Genomic DNA, 16,112 nt, shown 5'->3' with positions numbered 1-16,112 from the left:
TGATTAAATCACACTCGCGAGAGAGCCTTAACTGCAAGGCTGTAAGTATTCCTGACAGGTTGTTCTTGCACAGGTTTGGTTTCTCTTGTAGAAAGATTAAAAATCTTGTCATAGTTGGTAAAAAATGAAGTACACGGAAAACTACGGAGCATCCACAACTCACAAAAGGCATTTCCCTGGAAGTCAAAATTCAGATGAGGGGGACAGATTATATGAAGTAAGATGAGTGTGCAGAGATGATCAGGTGTTTCATAGTCCTGGGTGGAGTGATGGCAAATCCTTTAGTGGGGGTTTGGGCTGGGACGTGGTCTTCTAATAAGTGTGAAGCTTACTTTCATGATGAACTGAAGAATTTCATATTTCTAACTTCGTTTGGGCAGATCCAAGCTAGTAGACCTATTTTGTTGGTACTTTCTCCAAAGAGGAGCTTTTGTTTTTCATCATGAACCTAATTTTTCTTTCCTCTGTCCTTAATGCAATGGTTATAAAATTGTGTCTTTGCTCTCCTTTTAGATGCTTTGCTTAAACTGGACTTGTGCCCAAAGCAGCAGGAGATGCTGTCCCACAAAGCCAGAACATTTTATATTACTGGCAGTGAAGGTTGATTACTTCATTTCCAAAACAGCACAGGGAGCCACTGCGGACGTCTCTGGGGAAGGGCCTCTGGAGTCAGGAAGTGCTGACTGCACGGTGCTAGTCAGTCCCAGGCTATGCTGCCTGCCCAACTTCAGCTTCGCTTCGTGCCTTGGGTGGTGATGAGCAGAAAGGGCAGTGGGGATTTCGGTGCAGCAAGTTGTGATGAAGTAACTAGTTAGGTGATATAGCTGTCAATCAGGCGAGGCTGGGGCGAGTCAGGGAGACTATGATTTGAATTTGGACAGGTGGTTTTGACAGTCTTAAACAATCAGTGTGGCTGGTAAAGTTTTTAAATTTCCAAATATTAAAAGGTGTACAAACACCAGGAAAAAAAACTGTATGTATTCGTGCTTTTGTCACCGGGATCAGCCATGATTAAGATGTTGTTGTATTTGTTCTGAGTCCTTTTATGAATGAAAGAGAGATAATATTTTTTAAGCTTTATTTATTTTGTGTGTGTGTTGGGCGGGGGGAGGGATAGAGAGAAAATGCCAAGCAGGCTCTGTGCTGTCAGTGCACAGCCCCACTTGGGTCTCGAACTCACCAACCGTGAGATAAGGACCTGAGCTAAAGCCAAATGTCAGTGGTTTAACCAACTGAGCCACCCAGATGTCCCCAAACAGAGATCATATTAAGGATCAAAGTTGAAGTATTCTATTTCCCATCCCCTCTTCCTCTTCCCTCAGTCACCTGTAAAGTAACCACTATAATTTAGTGGGTTCATCAGTCAGGGTCCTGGTGAGAAACAGACATTGCATTCAAGATGGATAATTTGTGGGGTGTTCGATAAACCATCTACACGCGTGTAGGCAAATCATGATGGATATCAGGGTGCCAAAGCCCGTAGGCCTAAAGACAGGGGAGAAGGGAGGAGAGAATTGTATGGACATTGAGAGGCATTGTGCCCTCCTGCTGAGGGACAAGACCTGCCTGAGGCAGCCCTGCAGGGAGGGAGGGGGCAAATCAACACCCCACTCTCATTTTCCTCCTGCCCTCTGGTTGCTAGTCGGGGACCCTACTGGACACACCCAACTAGGAGCAAGAGGCCCAAGTGTGGTCTGGACCATTTAACTTCTCATGGCAAGGAAAGACTTGGGATATGGATCCAGAGGGGACAAATATAAGGCATCCAGGACACTATGTATCCTGAAACTGCTATTTATGTTTGTCCTTATACACAGAGGTCTAATAAATAGTATACAGCAGGGATCAGCAAACTTCTTCTGTAAAGGACCAGGTAGTCAACATTTTAGATTTTGTAGGCCTCACACAGCCTCTGTCATCTCTTCTTCTTTTTTGTAAATTTTTACAAACCATTCTCAGCATACAGGTTATATAAAAACAGGTCATGGGCTTGATTTAGCCTGTGTGCTGCAGTTTGCTGACACCTACTGTATATTAACAACTTCATGTGTTTAAAATTTTGTGGCATAGTATATATTACACTCTAATTCTTTTCTAACACTGTGCACAAATTATGACAAATTTAATGACCTACTTTTATTCATTATCACAGTTCTGTAGGTCAAAATTCCAGGTGGGCTCACAAATAATTACTTGGATGGGAACAATCAATATCTTGGTTAGTGTGTTGCACTGCTTTGGTTTTAATGATGGAAATCTAGTAGAGATATTTTTGTCCATAGGACTTCCCAGTGGTCCTCAAATTATATCCAGTGGGCAACAATTTACTGAACCCAGCCACAAGGCTGAATTTAGCCATTGTCATGAATGAATGTGTTGCATGGATTTGAGGAAGAATATCTCCTATTCAAATGGTACCACTAACTGACTTGGAAGCAGTGTAATATGATCCTTGCCTGGGTAGCTTACAGCTAGTGATAGAAAAGGCATTTTGTTGTTCTCTGAATATGCCTGAAATAGATAATAACAGAGAAGTAGGAAGTAGGACGTCTTCTCTTTGGTTAGGATGATGTCTATAAATCAGTGAGGACACAACAACTCAAACTGGATTAAATGGAGAAGACATTTTAATTTCATATAGCAAAAAGTTCAGAGATAGGGTGGCTTCAGGAAAGGTTGATTCGACAGCTGGACCATGTTATGAAGGGCCCAGGAACGTTGTATCTCTCCATTCTGCTATCCTCAGCTTTGATTTTTCCTCAGGTTTCAGTAAAATGCCTGGAGTAGTTCCGGCTATCATGTTCAGACAGAAAAGCTTCAGCTATAAGGGACTGCCTCTGTTAGGAGGGAAGAGACTTTATCCAGAACACCACTCCCCCTCCCCCATGGCATTCTTTTCATAGCTTACTGGTCAGAGTTGAGTTGTAGGCCAACTTTGGAACCAACCATTGCCAAAGGGAGTGATATCACCATTAGACCAATAAGGTTTATTTCTGGAACTGGGGTCAGTTTCCTCGAGGCGCATGGCTGCTGGGTGTGTCTGAACAAAATCAGAGCCTTGTTAGGAAAAAACAGGATGGGGAGGAGCAAGACTGGAGGCCAATAACAGTTCCCACTGCATCCTGACAGTCCACACCCTTTCAAATAGATTAAAAGGTATTCATAGCTACATTACATATAATTTTTCTACTACTATATAAAAGTAGAGGTGGCATCATATTGGTAATGCAACTTTATGGGTTTTTTTCTTTCATAGTTTATTGTCATCAACTTTATGTTTTGAAGGCATCTTGTTAACCAGTTTTTTACTGCAGTTTTGAGGGTTTCTTGTCATATTCAGAATCAATACATCTTTTGTCAGTTCTCAAACATTCAAAATCCCTTGTGAAGCTGGTAGACCCTGGACCCCATGAAAGCAGGACCACTTTCTAGCTGGAAGTAGGGTAATGAAGACAGAAATCTTGTCATTTGTAGTTGAAATATAGAGTCATTTATCCATGGTGTGATTTTAAGTATATGGAGAAGGGCTGTTTTCTTGTTCAGGGGACCAAATCTTTTACCACACAATTAATGATAAAGCTCAAAATATGAAATCCTTGAGGTAATACTTCAGGCTTCACTGAAACCATACTGGCAGCTCTTAAAAGTGAAAAGATGAGAATAAAAGCAATAGTCACCGCAGAAGTAAGCAAGGAGGGCCCGAGACACCAAAAACCAAATTTTGGGGTGGGGGAACAGTTATTCTGTAGTAGTAGGCCTTACATGAAATATACTTTGCTCATTAGTTCATAGATATTTAGTGAGCACTGCTGTATAGCAGTACCTGAAAGATATGATGGAGGTTGTAAAAGTATGTAATCCCTGTTTCTTTTGGCTAAGGAGGCTGCCATCTTGGAAGGGGAAGAGGAAAGTTGAGGATGAATTTATAATCATGGATTTAAAATATCAGGGTATTGGGACATCTGGGTGGCTCATTGAGACAATGAGTCAGCTCATTTATCTGACTTTGGCTCAGGTCCTGATCTTGCAGTTCATGGGTTAGAACCCCGTGTTGGGCTCTTATGCTGACAGCTCAGACCCTGGAGCCTGCTTCAGATTCTGTGTCTCCCTCTCTCTCTGCCCACGCCCTACTCATGCTCTGCCTCTCTCTCTCTCTCTCTCTCAAAAATAATGAATAAACATTAAAAAAAATATCTGGGTACGATTTGGACTATTTAATGTCCTAATTAATAATCCTTAAGGGCAAGGATTATGCCTTTCTTATATTTTATATCCATGGTGCCTAGAATAGTGTCATGCACAGAGAGGTGATTAAACCTATGTTAAGTGCATATAAACTAGTTTGGTACCTGACTCCCACAACAAACAAACCCAAACAATATAACAAAAAAGAAACCAAATGCTTTTTATTGCCCCTATGACAGATTCCTTAGGAAACTGAACTGTCATTAAAGAGCACTTGGGTTTATTTTTAACTTTCTAGCTGTTATAGTTTGAACAGTGTTGGATTTTCTTTCTGAGAGCAGAGCTTCTGAGATCCATAAGGTGAAATCTGTTGTTGAGAACACAGGACAACAACATGTCACAAAGCAAGTCGAAGTGGAAGAACATCTCCTCGCCCCAAGCTGTGAATGCTCCGGGTGGTTCCTCCCTGTCTTTGCTCTGGGCTTTGCATGTAAAAATTGCTACAACAGTTTGCTTCATGCTGAGCTAGAATCAATTTAAAGCAGATTTTTACATATTTATTTAAAAACGGCCTGTAATGTATTTTAGAGTCAGTATTGATTCCACTTGTCTTTGTGATTACATCTCTGACTGGTGTTTTTGTTATGTTGCAATTGCACAGTAAAGTAATAGGCTCTGAGATTCTATCAGTGCCTACTCTTTTCATGTTGCAATTGCTTGATAATAATTCGATCGTATCTCTGCCTGATGTTTTAATACTCCTGTCTTCCAGATTGCTCTTACTGGGGAGATATTTACCCCAGTGAGTTTCTACACCCTAATAAAAATAAACAAGGCAGGAAAACATGTGGTCACACATACTTCTTTGGGTGACATTTGTCTGGGCTGACACGGTGGCTCAGGCTGACTTTCACAGATACCATAAGTTCCGGTTATCTATTGCTGCATAACAAATCACCCCCAAATTTAATCGCATGAAACAACAAACATTTTATTATGCCCAGGGATTTTATGGGTCAAAGATTTAAATATAGAAGAGTGAAGATTGCTTGTCTCTACCCCATGAGGTCTGGGGCCTCTGCTAGAAAGACTCAGGGGGCCTGGGTAGCTCAGTTGGCTGGGCATCTGACCTCAGGTCAGGTCATAATCTTGCAGTTCCTGAGTTTGAGCCCTGCATTGGGCTCTGTGCTGACAGCTCAGAGCCTGGAGCCTGCTTCAGATTCTGTGCCTCCCTCTGTCTCTGCCCCTCTCCCTTTGGCACTCTGTTTCTCTCTCTCCCTCAGAAATAAACAAATATTAAAAAAATTAAAAAGAAAGACTCAAATAACTGGAAGTTACATTATTAGCTAGGTACTGGAATGATCTGGATGCTTCTTCAATCACACATCTGATTAATGGGTTGCAGTGAGCTGAAAACTGGGCTCTGCTGGGTCTGCCTACTGGAATGCTTGCCATGTGGCCTCTTCATGTGGCATGGGCTTCCTCACAGCATGGTAGCCTTAGGGTAGTTGTACTTCTTCCATTCTGGGCTCCATGAGTGAGTGTTCCAGTCAACAACATGGAAGCTGATGCGGTTTTGGGATTGCAGGGGAATGGAGCTGATGGCCAAGAAAGAATTCTTGAAGATGTCTTTGGTGCAAAAAGGTGATTTTATTAAAGCACTGGGAAAGGACCCACGTGCAGAAAGAGCTGCACTGGGGTTGTGAAGAGTGACTGGTTATATACTATGGAGTTGGGGAGGTAAGGGCAAAAAGGAGACCTGTAGAAGGACTTTGATATGCTAAAAAGGACTCCTAGGATAACTAGGGCTTGCTATTGTCAAGCTAAGGTTGTTTTTCCTTTAGTAAGGCATTAACATTAGGAGAGTAGGGGGTTCCTAGACATATTTTATACCCTGTATTTGCCTCAAGTACTTGTCAATGGGCTGCAGGTTGTAAAGAAATTTGATTTTACCCGCTATTTCCTTCTTGCCTTTGTTCCCCACATCACTATTGGAGGGTGATATTGAGGCTCTAGGAAACTGAGTCTACAGATTTCTGGAAATTAGGCTATTGATAAGATTGCCCTTTTCTTGTAATTTACTGGAATATTTGCAAACTGATGGAGACTTATGTCCTGTATGGTTGTGATCTCTATCAGTTAGCCATTTGTTTTCTTTCCTTTCCTTTGTTATTGGGCAGCAAAGAATGCCTGAGGAATGTCACACATATTCTTCCTGGAGTTAGGGGGTGGTGGTAGCCTCTACTTTACCTTGTACTTGCCTCATGCTCCCCCATCAGAAGCTGCATGACTTTTCTGACCTACCCTCAGAAGTCATGTAGTGTTACCGCTGCTGCATTACATTGATTATAAGTGAGCCACTAAGATTGGTCCATATTCAGCCAGAGACAAATTAGACCCCACTTCTTGATGGAAGGAGTATCAAAGAATTTGTTGCCATCTTTACTATCTTTGCAATAAATGCTTACCCCTTTTGTCAAGTCTGTTTTCCATCTTTTTTGAATTAAAAAAAAAGATTCATTTCTTAAGAGGCAAAGTCATTAAGTATTATTGAAACATGCTGAGCCACGATAAGGAGTACGGAAAAAGAAAGAAAAATACTTCTTTTCTTACAATGAAGCTTGCAATTTAATCAGAAAGGTGGTATGCAAATATGTAAAAATCTAAGTAACACATTTACAGAGTAAAGTATCAAGGAGTACAAGTCAATATGCTCTAGAACTTTGCAGAAATAGCTGTGGAATTTTTATAATATGTAAATATTTTGGATCTCATCCAAAATATAACTACTCACAGTGGCAAATATCATGCAAGCAACCCTTACAAGGTTCAGGAGTCTATGGAAAGAGGAGTGTGATGAACATATAATAGTAGAGTTGGAAGAAACTTTAGGGATTATTTATTCCAATTGTTTCAATAAGTAGATGAGGAACCGTAGGCCCCAAAATGTAAAGTCACTGGCAGTATAGGAAAGGGGAAAGAATATTACTTATTCAGCTGGGTCACCTTAAGCATGTGAAACCTCTATTGGTTTCAGTGAAATTTAAAATTATGTCAGTCTGATTGTATCAGTCAGCTTAGGCTGATGGGTTTTAGTAACAAATTAACCCCAAATCTCAGTGATATACAATCAAGGTTTATTTCTTGCTTATGCTACAGGTCCATGCTGGGTCAGGTATGGCTTGCCTTGAAGAAGATCTTCACTCTGGGACCAGAGTAGCAGAACAGCCCATTTGGGGATAAAGAGATCACAACAAAGCAAATACTGGCTCTTAAAGCCTCAGCTTGGAAGGCATAGGTTTAGCCTGTGTCCAAGGACCAGAAAATATGATCTTTCTGAGGGAAGAGGTTGTCTGCAGAGAGAGGCAGCAAGTATTTTGAACAGTGATGTGGGTGAAAGTTCTTAATGTTCAGTGGAACACCATTGAATGCAAGTTGTTCTTGGTCTGCCCAAAGCCTACCAGCCACCAGTGATGGAACTGAGGCATCAATTCAGGTTGTTCAAAACTCAGCTCAGTGTTCTCCTCTTCTCTGGAACTATTCACTGGACATCTTTCTTTCCATGTTAGTGCTTAGCAAAATAACCATTTTAGAATTGTCAATCAACATAGTCCCTGTGCCAGATATAATGATGATTTTCCTGGGACACCTGGGTGGCTCAGTCGGTTAAGCGTCCCACTTTTGATTTTGGCTTAGGTCATGATCTCATGGTTTGTGAGTTCAGCCCCAGCATTGGGCCCCTCACTATCAGTGTCCAGCCTGCTTGGGATTCTCTCTCTTCCTCTCTCTTTACCCCTCTCTTGCTTGCATGTGTGTGTGTGGGCATGCTCGCTCTCTCTCTCTCTCAAAATAAACATTTTTTTTTAAGAAAAAGGATAATTTTCCCAAGGATAAATCTTTGTGTGTATGTGTGTGTATAAAATATATGAGTATGTATAATATATATTTTTAATATATATAATTTGTATATATTATATATATGCTGCTTTCAGTTTGATTGATAATTTCATGCTACATAGAAAGCCTTGTCACATGTTTTAAATCAGCCATTTTGACCTTATGTATTTTATTTGTGAAGAGGAGACTTCCATCGCATTTTATATTCCTGACAGAATTTGTCCTTAAAAATACATAAATTCCATTACTAGCTATATAACTCCTCCATAATTTCCTTATTCATCTCTAAATTATGCTTAGGGGAAGCAAGATGGATGATATAAGCTTTTTGGTGTTTCATGCTAGATGCAGACTTCTTGGAAACTGTTTCTTTCAGGCTCTTCTTTTTCAGCTAATACAGGTATCAAAACTCAAGGAAACTCACTTGCTGTGGAGGCCGATCTGCAGAATCAATCGGATTGTTTGCCAGACTAAAAGAGCTGTGATCTTTTGATCCCCAGAGGTTTTTTGGGGTTTAACCTTTCACGTGGGGTCACTAGCGGCTTCCAGATATAATGTGCTTTCACCAGTGGGTTTTCGAAGACAGCCTCTACTCTGTTCTTGTTTTAGTTTATGTAGAATTGGAGAGGGTAGAATTGACATGCTCTTTTGGAGGGAAGGCAAATTGAGTTCTGTCTTTTAGCTATGGATTGTTGAACAGGTTGTAATATAGTTGTTATGCCACTAGCCTGGTGTTGACCTTCATGTAGGAATTTTTGTATATTTTACAAAGCAAACATAAATCCAATGAACCTTAGTCGTGGCCAAAAGCCAAACTGAGAAAACCTTTGAAATCTAGATTAAAAACCTATCACAGCATTCATTTCATATAGGTCAATGAATTGTAAAAGTGAGTGATATTAACTTCAAACAGCCCAGCTCTCCCCCTAAACCCCTCCGCACACAATAGGCAAGTTCTTGGTGAAATGCCATTATTTTCACAAGGTAAAAAGCAAGGGATAAAGTAACAGGATATTTTTATATTAAAAAATAATAACAAGGTCCGCATTGACCCATTCCATCATTAACTTCTACATCAGTGCACACTTCAAAATGTTTTCTCAAGTGGTTACGTATTTGGCATGTAGGAGTAAAATTTGAAATGATAGCGTAAGCTTTTTAAAAAAATATTTATTTATTTCTGAGAGAGAGAGAGAGAGACAGTGAAAGCAGGGAAGGGTCAGAGAGAGGGAGACACAGAATCTGAAGCAGGTTCCAGGCTCCGACCTAGCTTTCGGCACAGAGCCTGGTGCGAGGCTCGAACCCACAAACCGCAAGATCATGACCTGAGCTGAAGTCGAATGCCTAACCAACCAAGCCACCCAGGAGCCCCTAGCCTATGCTTTTAAAGTAAGTCAAATCTATTGCAGCAGCAAGTTAACTTAAAATAACATTCTCAAGAGATGTTACCTGGCTAATTAACAATACACTGCAATAGTCTAAACCCAAGTTTGCATACACCAGAGGCATAGTCTGTAGGAGCATAGGAAACCTTTACTATAAACATTTCCCGATATCCTTGCAGGAAAAGGGAGGCCAAGATGCACCATGATTCTGAGATATGTTGTAGAGAACATATTTATATAAAAACTCCTAGGAGTACCTGAGTGGCTTAGCTGGTTGAACGTCTGACTTGGTTTTAGCTCAGGTCATGATATCACGGTTTGTGGGTTTGAGCCTCGTGTTGGGCTATGCACTGACAATGCAGAGCCTGCTTGAGATTCCCTCTCCCTCCCTCCTCTCTCAAAATAAATAAATCAACTAAAATAAAGTCCTAGGCATCAAATATAAAATAAATGCTTCAAAATTACAGCAAACATTAGTTTGATTGCAAATTAGCGAGCATCTTTAGAATAACAGTGGCACGTGTGACAATGAATTTTAGATTTGATCTAAGATCTCTAAGGGTTATTTAGTTTCTGTTTTATACCATCCAGGAGGAAAGGAACAAAAATACCACCTTTAGTCTTCCTCTTGTGCTTATGAATGAGTGGTATTCTGGCATGGACCTTCTGTTTCTTCTATTTTCCACTCATCTTAGACTCATCTTATATGCCTGACCTTATATTCAGATAAAGGGAAGTGGTCTGTAAAGCCTGTGTTTCTGGATTATCTTATATAGCACTCCTCAAGAGAGCACTATAACTGTACCTGTGTGTAAAATCACACACACACACACACACACACACACACATAATTTATACATTTATATATATGATTTCTAACAAATGGTCATTTTGAGTGCCCAAAGCATGAAGGTAAACTTGAGGAGCTTCCCCAAATTCTGAGACCGTGGAACAGGGTAGGAGCCACATGTGTAGTGCTGCTTTTCTAAGGTGTTATTTCTCCAGAATGCACCAGAGTACACAGGAGCAGGGCTACCTGGCAATGAAATGGGACAAAATCCTGAGAAGCAGAATTTAAAATGAAGGAAAAAGAGAAGAGGTGGAATCGTGTGTGCAGTTAGCTCTGGCTGTGTAACAAGCACAAAATTTCTAGTGACACAGTAATTGGCCAGGGTTGCTCTGCTGAGCTCAGATGGGCTGGCATGGGCTTGGCCCTGGGCTGCAGGTTCCATTCAGCTCTGACCCATGTAGTGGTCAATTTTCTGTGGTCAGGGGGCTGCTTAGGACCCAATGCACTAGCTCAGGACCTTGCTGCTCAAGGGCAGAGCCTGACCAACTGCACTAGCCTCTGCTTACATTATGTTTGCTCATATCCCATTAGCCAAATCAAGTTACATAGCTGTGTGCAAAGACAAGGGTGTGCATATATAGTTCTCTCATGGGTGGAGGGAAGGGAGTGAATATTTGTTGAACAGTGGTCTAGTCTTCCACAAATGGTCCGCATAAAATCTTCAATGTATTGCTCTTTTATTGTGTGGTAGGAAGCTGGCTTGACAGCTTGGTTGTTCAGATGGGGCTGGAGAGAAAAGGAGAGACTTGTTGGCCATGTTAATGATTATAATACTAACATTACTAATAATAACACGTAACACCTTTAGAGGCAGGATGTTGTAAGCCAGGATAATAAGAAATAATAACAGAAGAAACAGCATACACACTTATGCTTTAGACATTTTTGTAAGCACTTTACAAAAATTAGTGTATTTAATCCTCACAGCAACCCTATAAAGTAGACACTGTTATTATCTCAGTTTTTAGGTGAGGAAACTGGGGCACATAGAATTTGGGTGGTTTGCTCAGTGTCATAACCCTAGCAAGTGATGAGCAGATATTTAAATCCAGGTGGTTTGACTCCGGAGTCCATGTTCTTGACATCCCCACCCCACTCCCTGTCCCGTTTCAGTTATTTTATGGGATGAGGGCTGACATGGTCTAATTTACATTTTGAAAAGTCATTCTAGATTTTTTTGGTAGAAAGAATGGGGAAAACATGGAACTGGTGCTATCTATTAGAACAACTTTCCTCGAAGTGTAGTCTCTGTAGTCTACTACTATGATTTTGTTACCTGCCCATGAAAAAGTTAGTACAGAAATTGAGAAGAAGAATTTAGAAATTCTTACAGCAAATCTGACATTGTTTCAAGACCAAAGTGCATGGTCATTTTCTCAGAAATTCATTTTTACTGTGTGTTACAAAAGTATTGGTTTATAATGAATTGGAAAGGAAGTACAGAACAAAAAGAAAAAATGGAAACAACTCATGGACAGCTGGAGAAACCCGAAGAAGATTAGTGCAATCATCCAGGTTTTTGTTTATTGATAATGCCTTGAACGAGGGTGGTGCTTGTGCAGATAGTGGAAGACTTTGGTAAAAAATTTAAGAGTGGGTCAGTCCTAATTGTTAACATCTGGCAGAGATTAAGGGGGAGAGGAGGAAGAGTAAAAGGTGAGTTTAAAAGAAGCCTTCGGGGGCACCTGGGTGGCTCAGTTGGTTAAGTGTCTGACTTCAGCTCAGGTCATAATCTTGGGGTTCATGAGTTGGAGCCCCACATAGGGCTCTGTGCTGACTGCTCAGAGCCTGGAGCCTGCTTTTGATACTGTGTCTCCCAAGCTCTCTGCCCCTCCCCCACTCACACTCTGTCTCTGTCTCTCTCAAAAATAGACATTAAAAAAATTAAAAAGAAGCCTTGAATGATGCTCCCCTTCTCCCACTTAGAGGGGGCCTACACACTGTAGTAGTAGTTTTGAGGAAAAACCATGATAATTCAATTCTATTGGAAACCCAGTAAAGAGGAATTTGGAGGAAAATTTTGGTGATTTTTGGTGTAGGTTAAATGCTTGTTTATTATTTTAGAGTGATCAGTTGGTCTTGGTTTGCCTGGGACTTTCCCAGTTGTAACGCTGAAATCCCACATTCTGAAAGTCCCTTCAAGCCCCAGGCAAACCAGAGTGGTTGGTCGCCCTCTCTTTTATATTGTAAATATTATTTTATATTATACTGGTGGTACTCGTGCTGTGCACACTTTGCTATCAGCCCACCTGGTGAGGACCTACCTACACTACTGGGAGGTGGGAGTATGATATAGATGCCCAGACGAAATGGGGGATTTGAGTGAGACCTGTTGGAAGAGACCTCAACAATAATAAAGCAATAAGAGATGGGAACAAAATGAGATGCTAATTATTCAGGTAGATTATGGAGTTATTTTCTGCAGCCTGGAATTTCTTACAAGTTCTCAACTATGCTGACTTTATTTTGCCGTGGGGTAGAGAAAGCACTAAAGGAAACTACTGTATCCTGGTCCAAACGGAAGAGCTGGTTGGGAGCATGAAGTGTCAATAAAGAGTTTCATCTGAGAGTGCACAGAAGAGGGCTAGAACATAATGGCCGAGAACCATGGTCTCCCCTCCCAGTGGGAATATCAATCTCAACCTTTTAGAGAGTCGATTGAGATGATTCCGCAATCAGACGACTTAAAAAGAGATCCAGATCAACGGTGGAGTAGCTTAAAAAATACTTAATAATGCTTTGGGGAGGAAAATGGGGAAAGCACCTGTTGATGCAAACAGGAGCTTTTCACGTAGGAAGCTCATTCTTGAGCCTTTCCTATTTATGGCAGGAAGTGGATTTGGAACTTCCATTCCACCAGTGTGGGTGGTGGTATGTAGTGTGGATTGTGTAGCTGAGGGATAATTAACTAATGTGCTTCAGTCTAAGGTGCCATCTGAATCATTAATTCTGCCATGTGGATCTAATTCTCAATGAAAGGGCCACTATCTTGGCTTTTTAATGTAACATTTCTACTTTCTCTTGGACCATATCCTCACTCTTGCCATATGGGACTGTTTTCTCCTGGACCAGATGCCTCCTAAATTTTATGCAACTCTGGGGATCTGCTTGAAAGGATCATCCTGAACCATGATCTCAGCAGCCCTCTCTCAAGGATCAAGTGTGAATCTGTGTCCTAAAACTAAGACCACACCTCTGTTTAACCTATATCACCATCATCTGGGAGTTTCACTCCCTGAGACTAAGACCTTGCCTCTCCTTAATTGTCTATCCCCATCATTAGGGGTGAAGAGTGAGCTCCATCTGGTTCTGAGTATTCAGCTGCTAACGAAGTACACCAGGCTTAGAAGTTCTTGAATACTGACACCAACTCCAATTAAGTATGACTTTGACATAACCCTTTGGATATTCAATATTGGATTACTGGTTACTCCCATTCAAGGGGAAGCTCTACTGCTGGGCCAGGTCTCCTGTCACAGAACTGGTTTCCTCTTTTTCCCACTGTGTCTGAGTTCACAAGATACCTCATGACCAAGCTCACTCCAGTGATGACAGCTGGGCCTTATAAAACACAAAGAATGATGATCAACTATGTGGCTACCAAACAAAGGAGAAAGAGAACAGCTGCCAGGGCATATGGCTCAATATTAACAGACGACAGAAAGAAAGCAGGACTGCTCAATTCCACGAATGTTTCTGGCTCCCCTATTAAGTAGAATAATTGTCAAATGTGGTTAAGAGAGAATTGATGCCTGGGATGGATGATAAGTAATGAGAGCACCTAAGTATTTAAATGAAAATTCTCATAGTTTCAGGTAAATTACTCCACAATTCTGACAGAATTCTCATACAGGATTATTTAATTTTGATGGATGATGTTTGAAGAATCTGAGAGAGACAGGACGTAGTCAATCATACCATTTTCCAAAAGGAGAAAATACAGATTTCAAAACTTAAAGACACATAAAATTAAAATCTTTTCACAGAAAAAAATTGAGAATATGTATTTAACCAATGGTTCTTAGCGCTTAGAAAGAAATGTGTTGATATAATCCAAGGGGAATAAATGGTAAGTAAGTCACCAGAAACCAAAATAGCTTTATCTCTCCTTCAACCTCTCTCTCTTTCTTCATTTCCTCCTTTATCTACATCTCTCTAAGCTCTGATTCATTCTTCTTTCTCTTCCAAAGAACAGCTGATGATTTCTCTGCTCTTCTTGCATAACATATCATAGCTGTCATCAAGTGGGGGTATCCTCAGATTCTGAGTCCACATCCCCCACATGTCAAGGACCTGTCCCTACTACAAATTCTGTAAGTACAGGTTTTATGGCTCATTGACAAAACACCCACATTTGACTCACAAGAGGGGTCAAAGTGGAATACTCATATTTTCATTGGCCAAGAATGAATCTGTGCAGTGGGACTCAGACCACACCTCCTCTAAAGCTTTCAGAATTAAGAAGAGACGCACTCACTGGGGCTAACCTTACCTTTCCAAACCTTCCTACCCATTGTCATCAGGGATGAAAAAGGGGTTCCTGAAATGCCTCTCTGAACCCTCACAGACTTGCCACCGGTCCCTTGAATCCATAAGGATCAACTTTATTTTGTATTTATCCATGCTCATAAAGGTCTCTTCAAGAACCTTTAGGGGCGCCTGGGTGGCTTAGTCGGTTAAGCGTCCGACTTTCGCTTAGGTTGTGATCTCGCGGTTCGTGGGTTCGAGCCCCGCGTCGGGCTCTGTGCTGGCTGCCAGCTCAGAGCCTGGAGCCTGTTTCAGAGTCTGTGACTCCCTCTCTCTCTGACCCTCCCCTGCTCACGCTGTCTCTCTCTCTCTCTCTCTCCTAGAAATAAATAAAAATATTTAAAAAAAAAAAAAAGAACCTTTAAACATGCAGGACAAAACTCATGTCCCCACCCAAATACCTCAAATACCCTGAACATCCTCTAATCTGCTTTCTTCTGCTATGCTTCCTCAGATCTTTTTTCCCTTTTCTTTTCAAGTTTTTTATTTAAATTCTACTTATATAACAGACACTGCAATTTTGGTTTCAGGAGTAGAATTCAGTGATTCATCGCTTACATACAACACCCAGTGCTCATAACAGCAAGTGTACTCCTTAATACCCATCATCCATCTAGCACGTACCCCACCAACCTCCCTCCACCAACCCTCAGTTTGTTCTCTATCACTAAGAGTCTCTTATGGTTTGTTTCCCTCTCTCTCTCTCTTTTCCCTCTCCCATATATTTGTGGGTTTTTTGGGTTTTGTTTTTTTTTTTTGCTTTGTCATATCTAGAAACCCTTCACCGTGTTCTCTGGATTTCACTGTCTACCATCAGTAAAATCCTGTATATCTTTTACCTTTCCATTCAATGTACTTGTGACCACTTTTTCTTGATGGAGATTTGATCATTCCTTGAGGATCCTGTGTCTATTGTAGCCTTCTCAAGTAATGGCTGTTTTTTCTCCTACTACTTTCTTACTTCCAGGCCTGAGGAGTTGGACAGGGGTCCTCTTTGCTCCTTATTGCTGTTTTAAGATCATTTCTCTCCTGCTCCCCTTTCTCTTTCACTCTGAATCCAACATCATCCAACTGTATCACCCACTAATTCTAACCCACTGAGTTTATTATTTTTTTTTAATTTCAATTTTTTCATCATCCACTGAATTTAAATCATGGGGTGATTCTCCAAATTTCTTAATGATTTTAGATTCTGGTCCACTATCCCCCTCTCTAATATGATTCTTATGCCTTAGTGATTCAAATATATGTAATATGTAGTTGATTCT

This window comes from Crocuta crocuta, unplaced genomic scaffold, assembly GCF_008692635.1.
Source record: "Crocuta crocuta isolate KB4526 unplaced genomic scaffold, BGI_CrCroc_1.0 scaffold253, whole genome shotgun sequence".
NCBI classification, from domain to species: domain Eukaryota; kingdom Metazoa; phylum Chordata; class Mammalia; order Carnivora; family Hyaenidae; genus Crocuta; species Crocuta crocuta.
The sequence above is the reverse complement of the archived record's forward strand: the minus strand, read 5'-3'. Positions refer to the sequence as shown.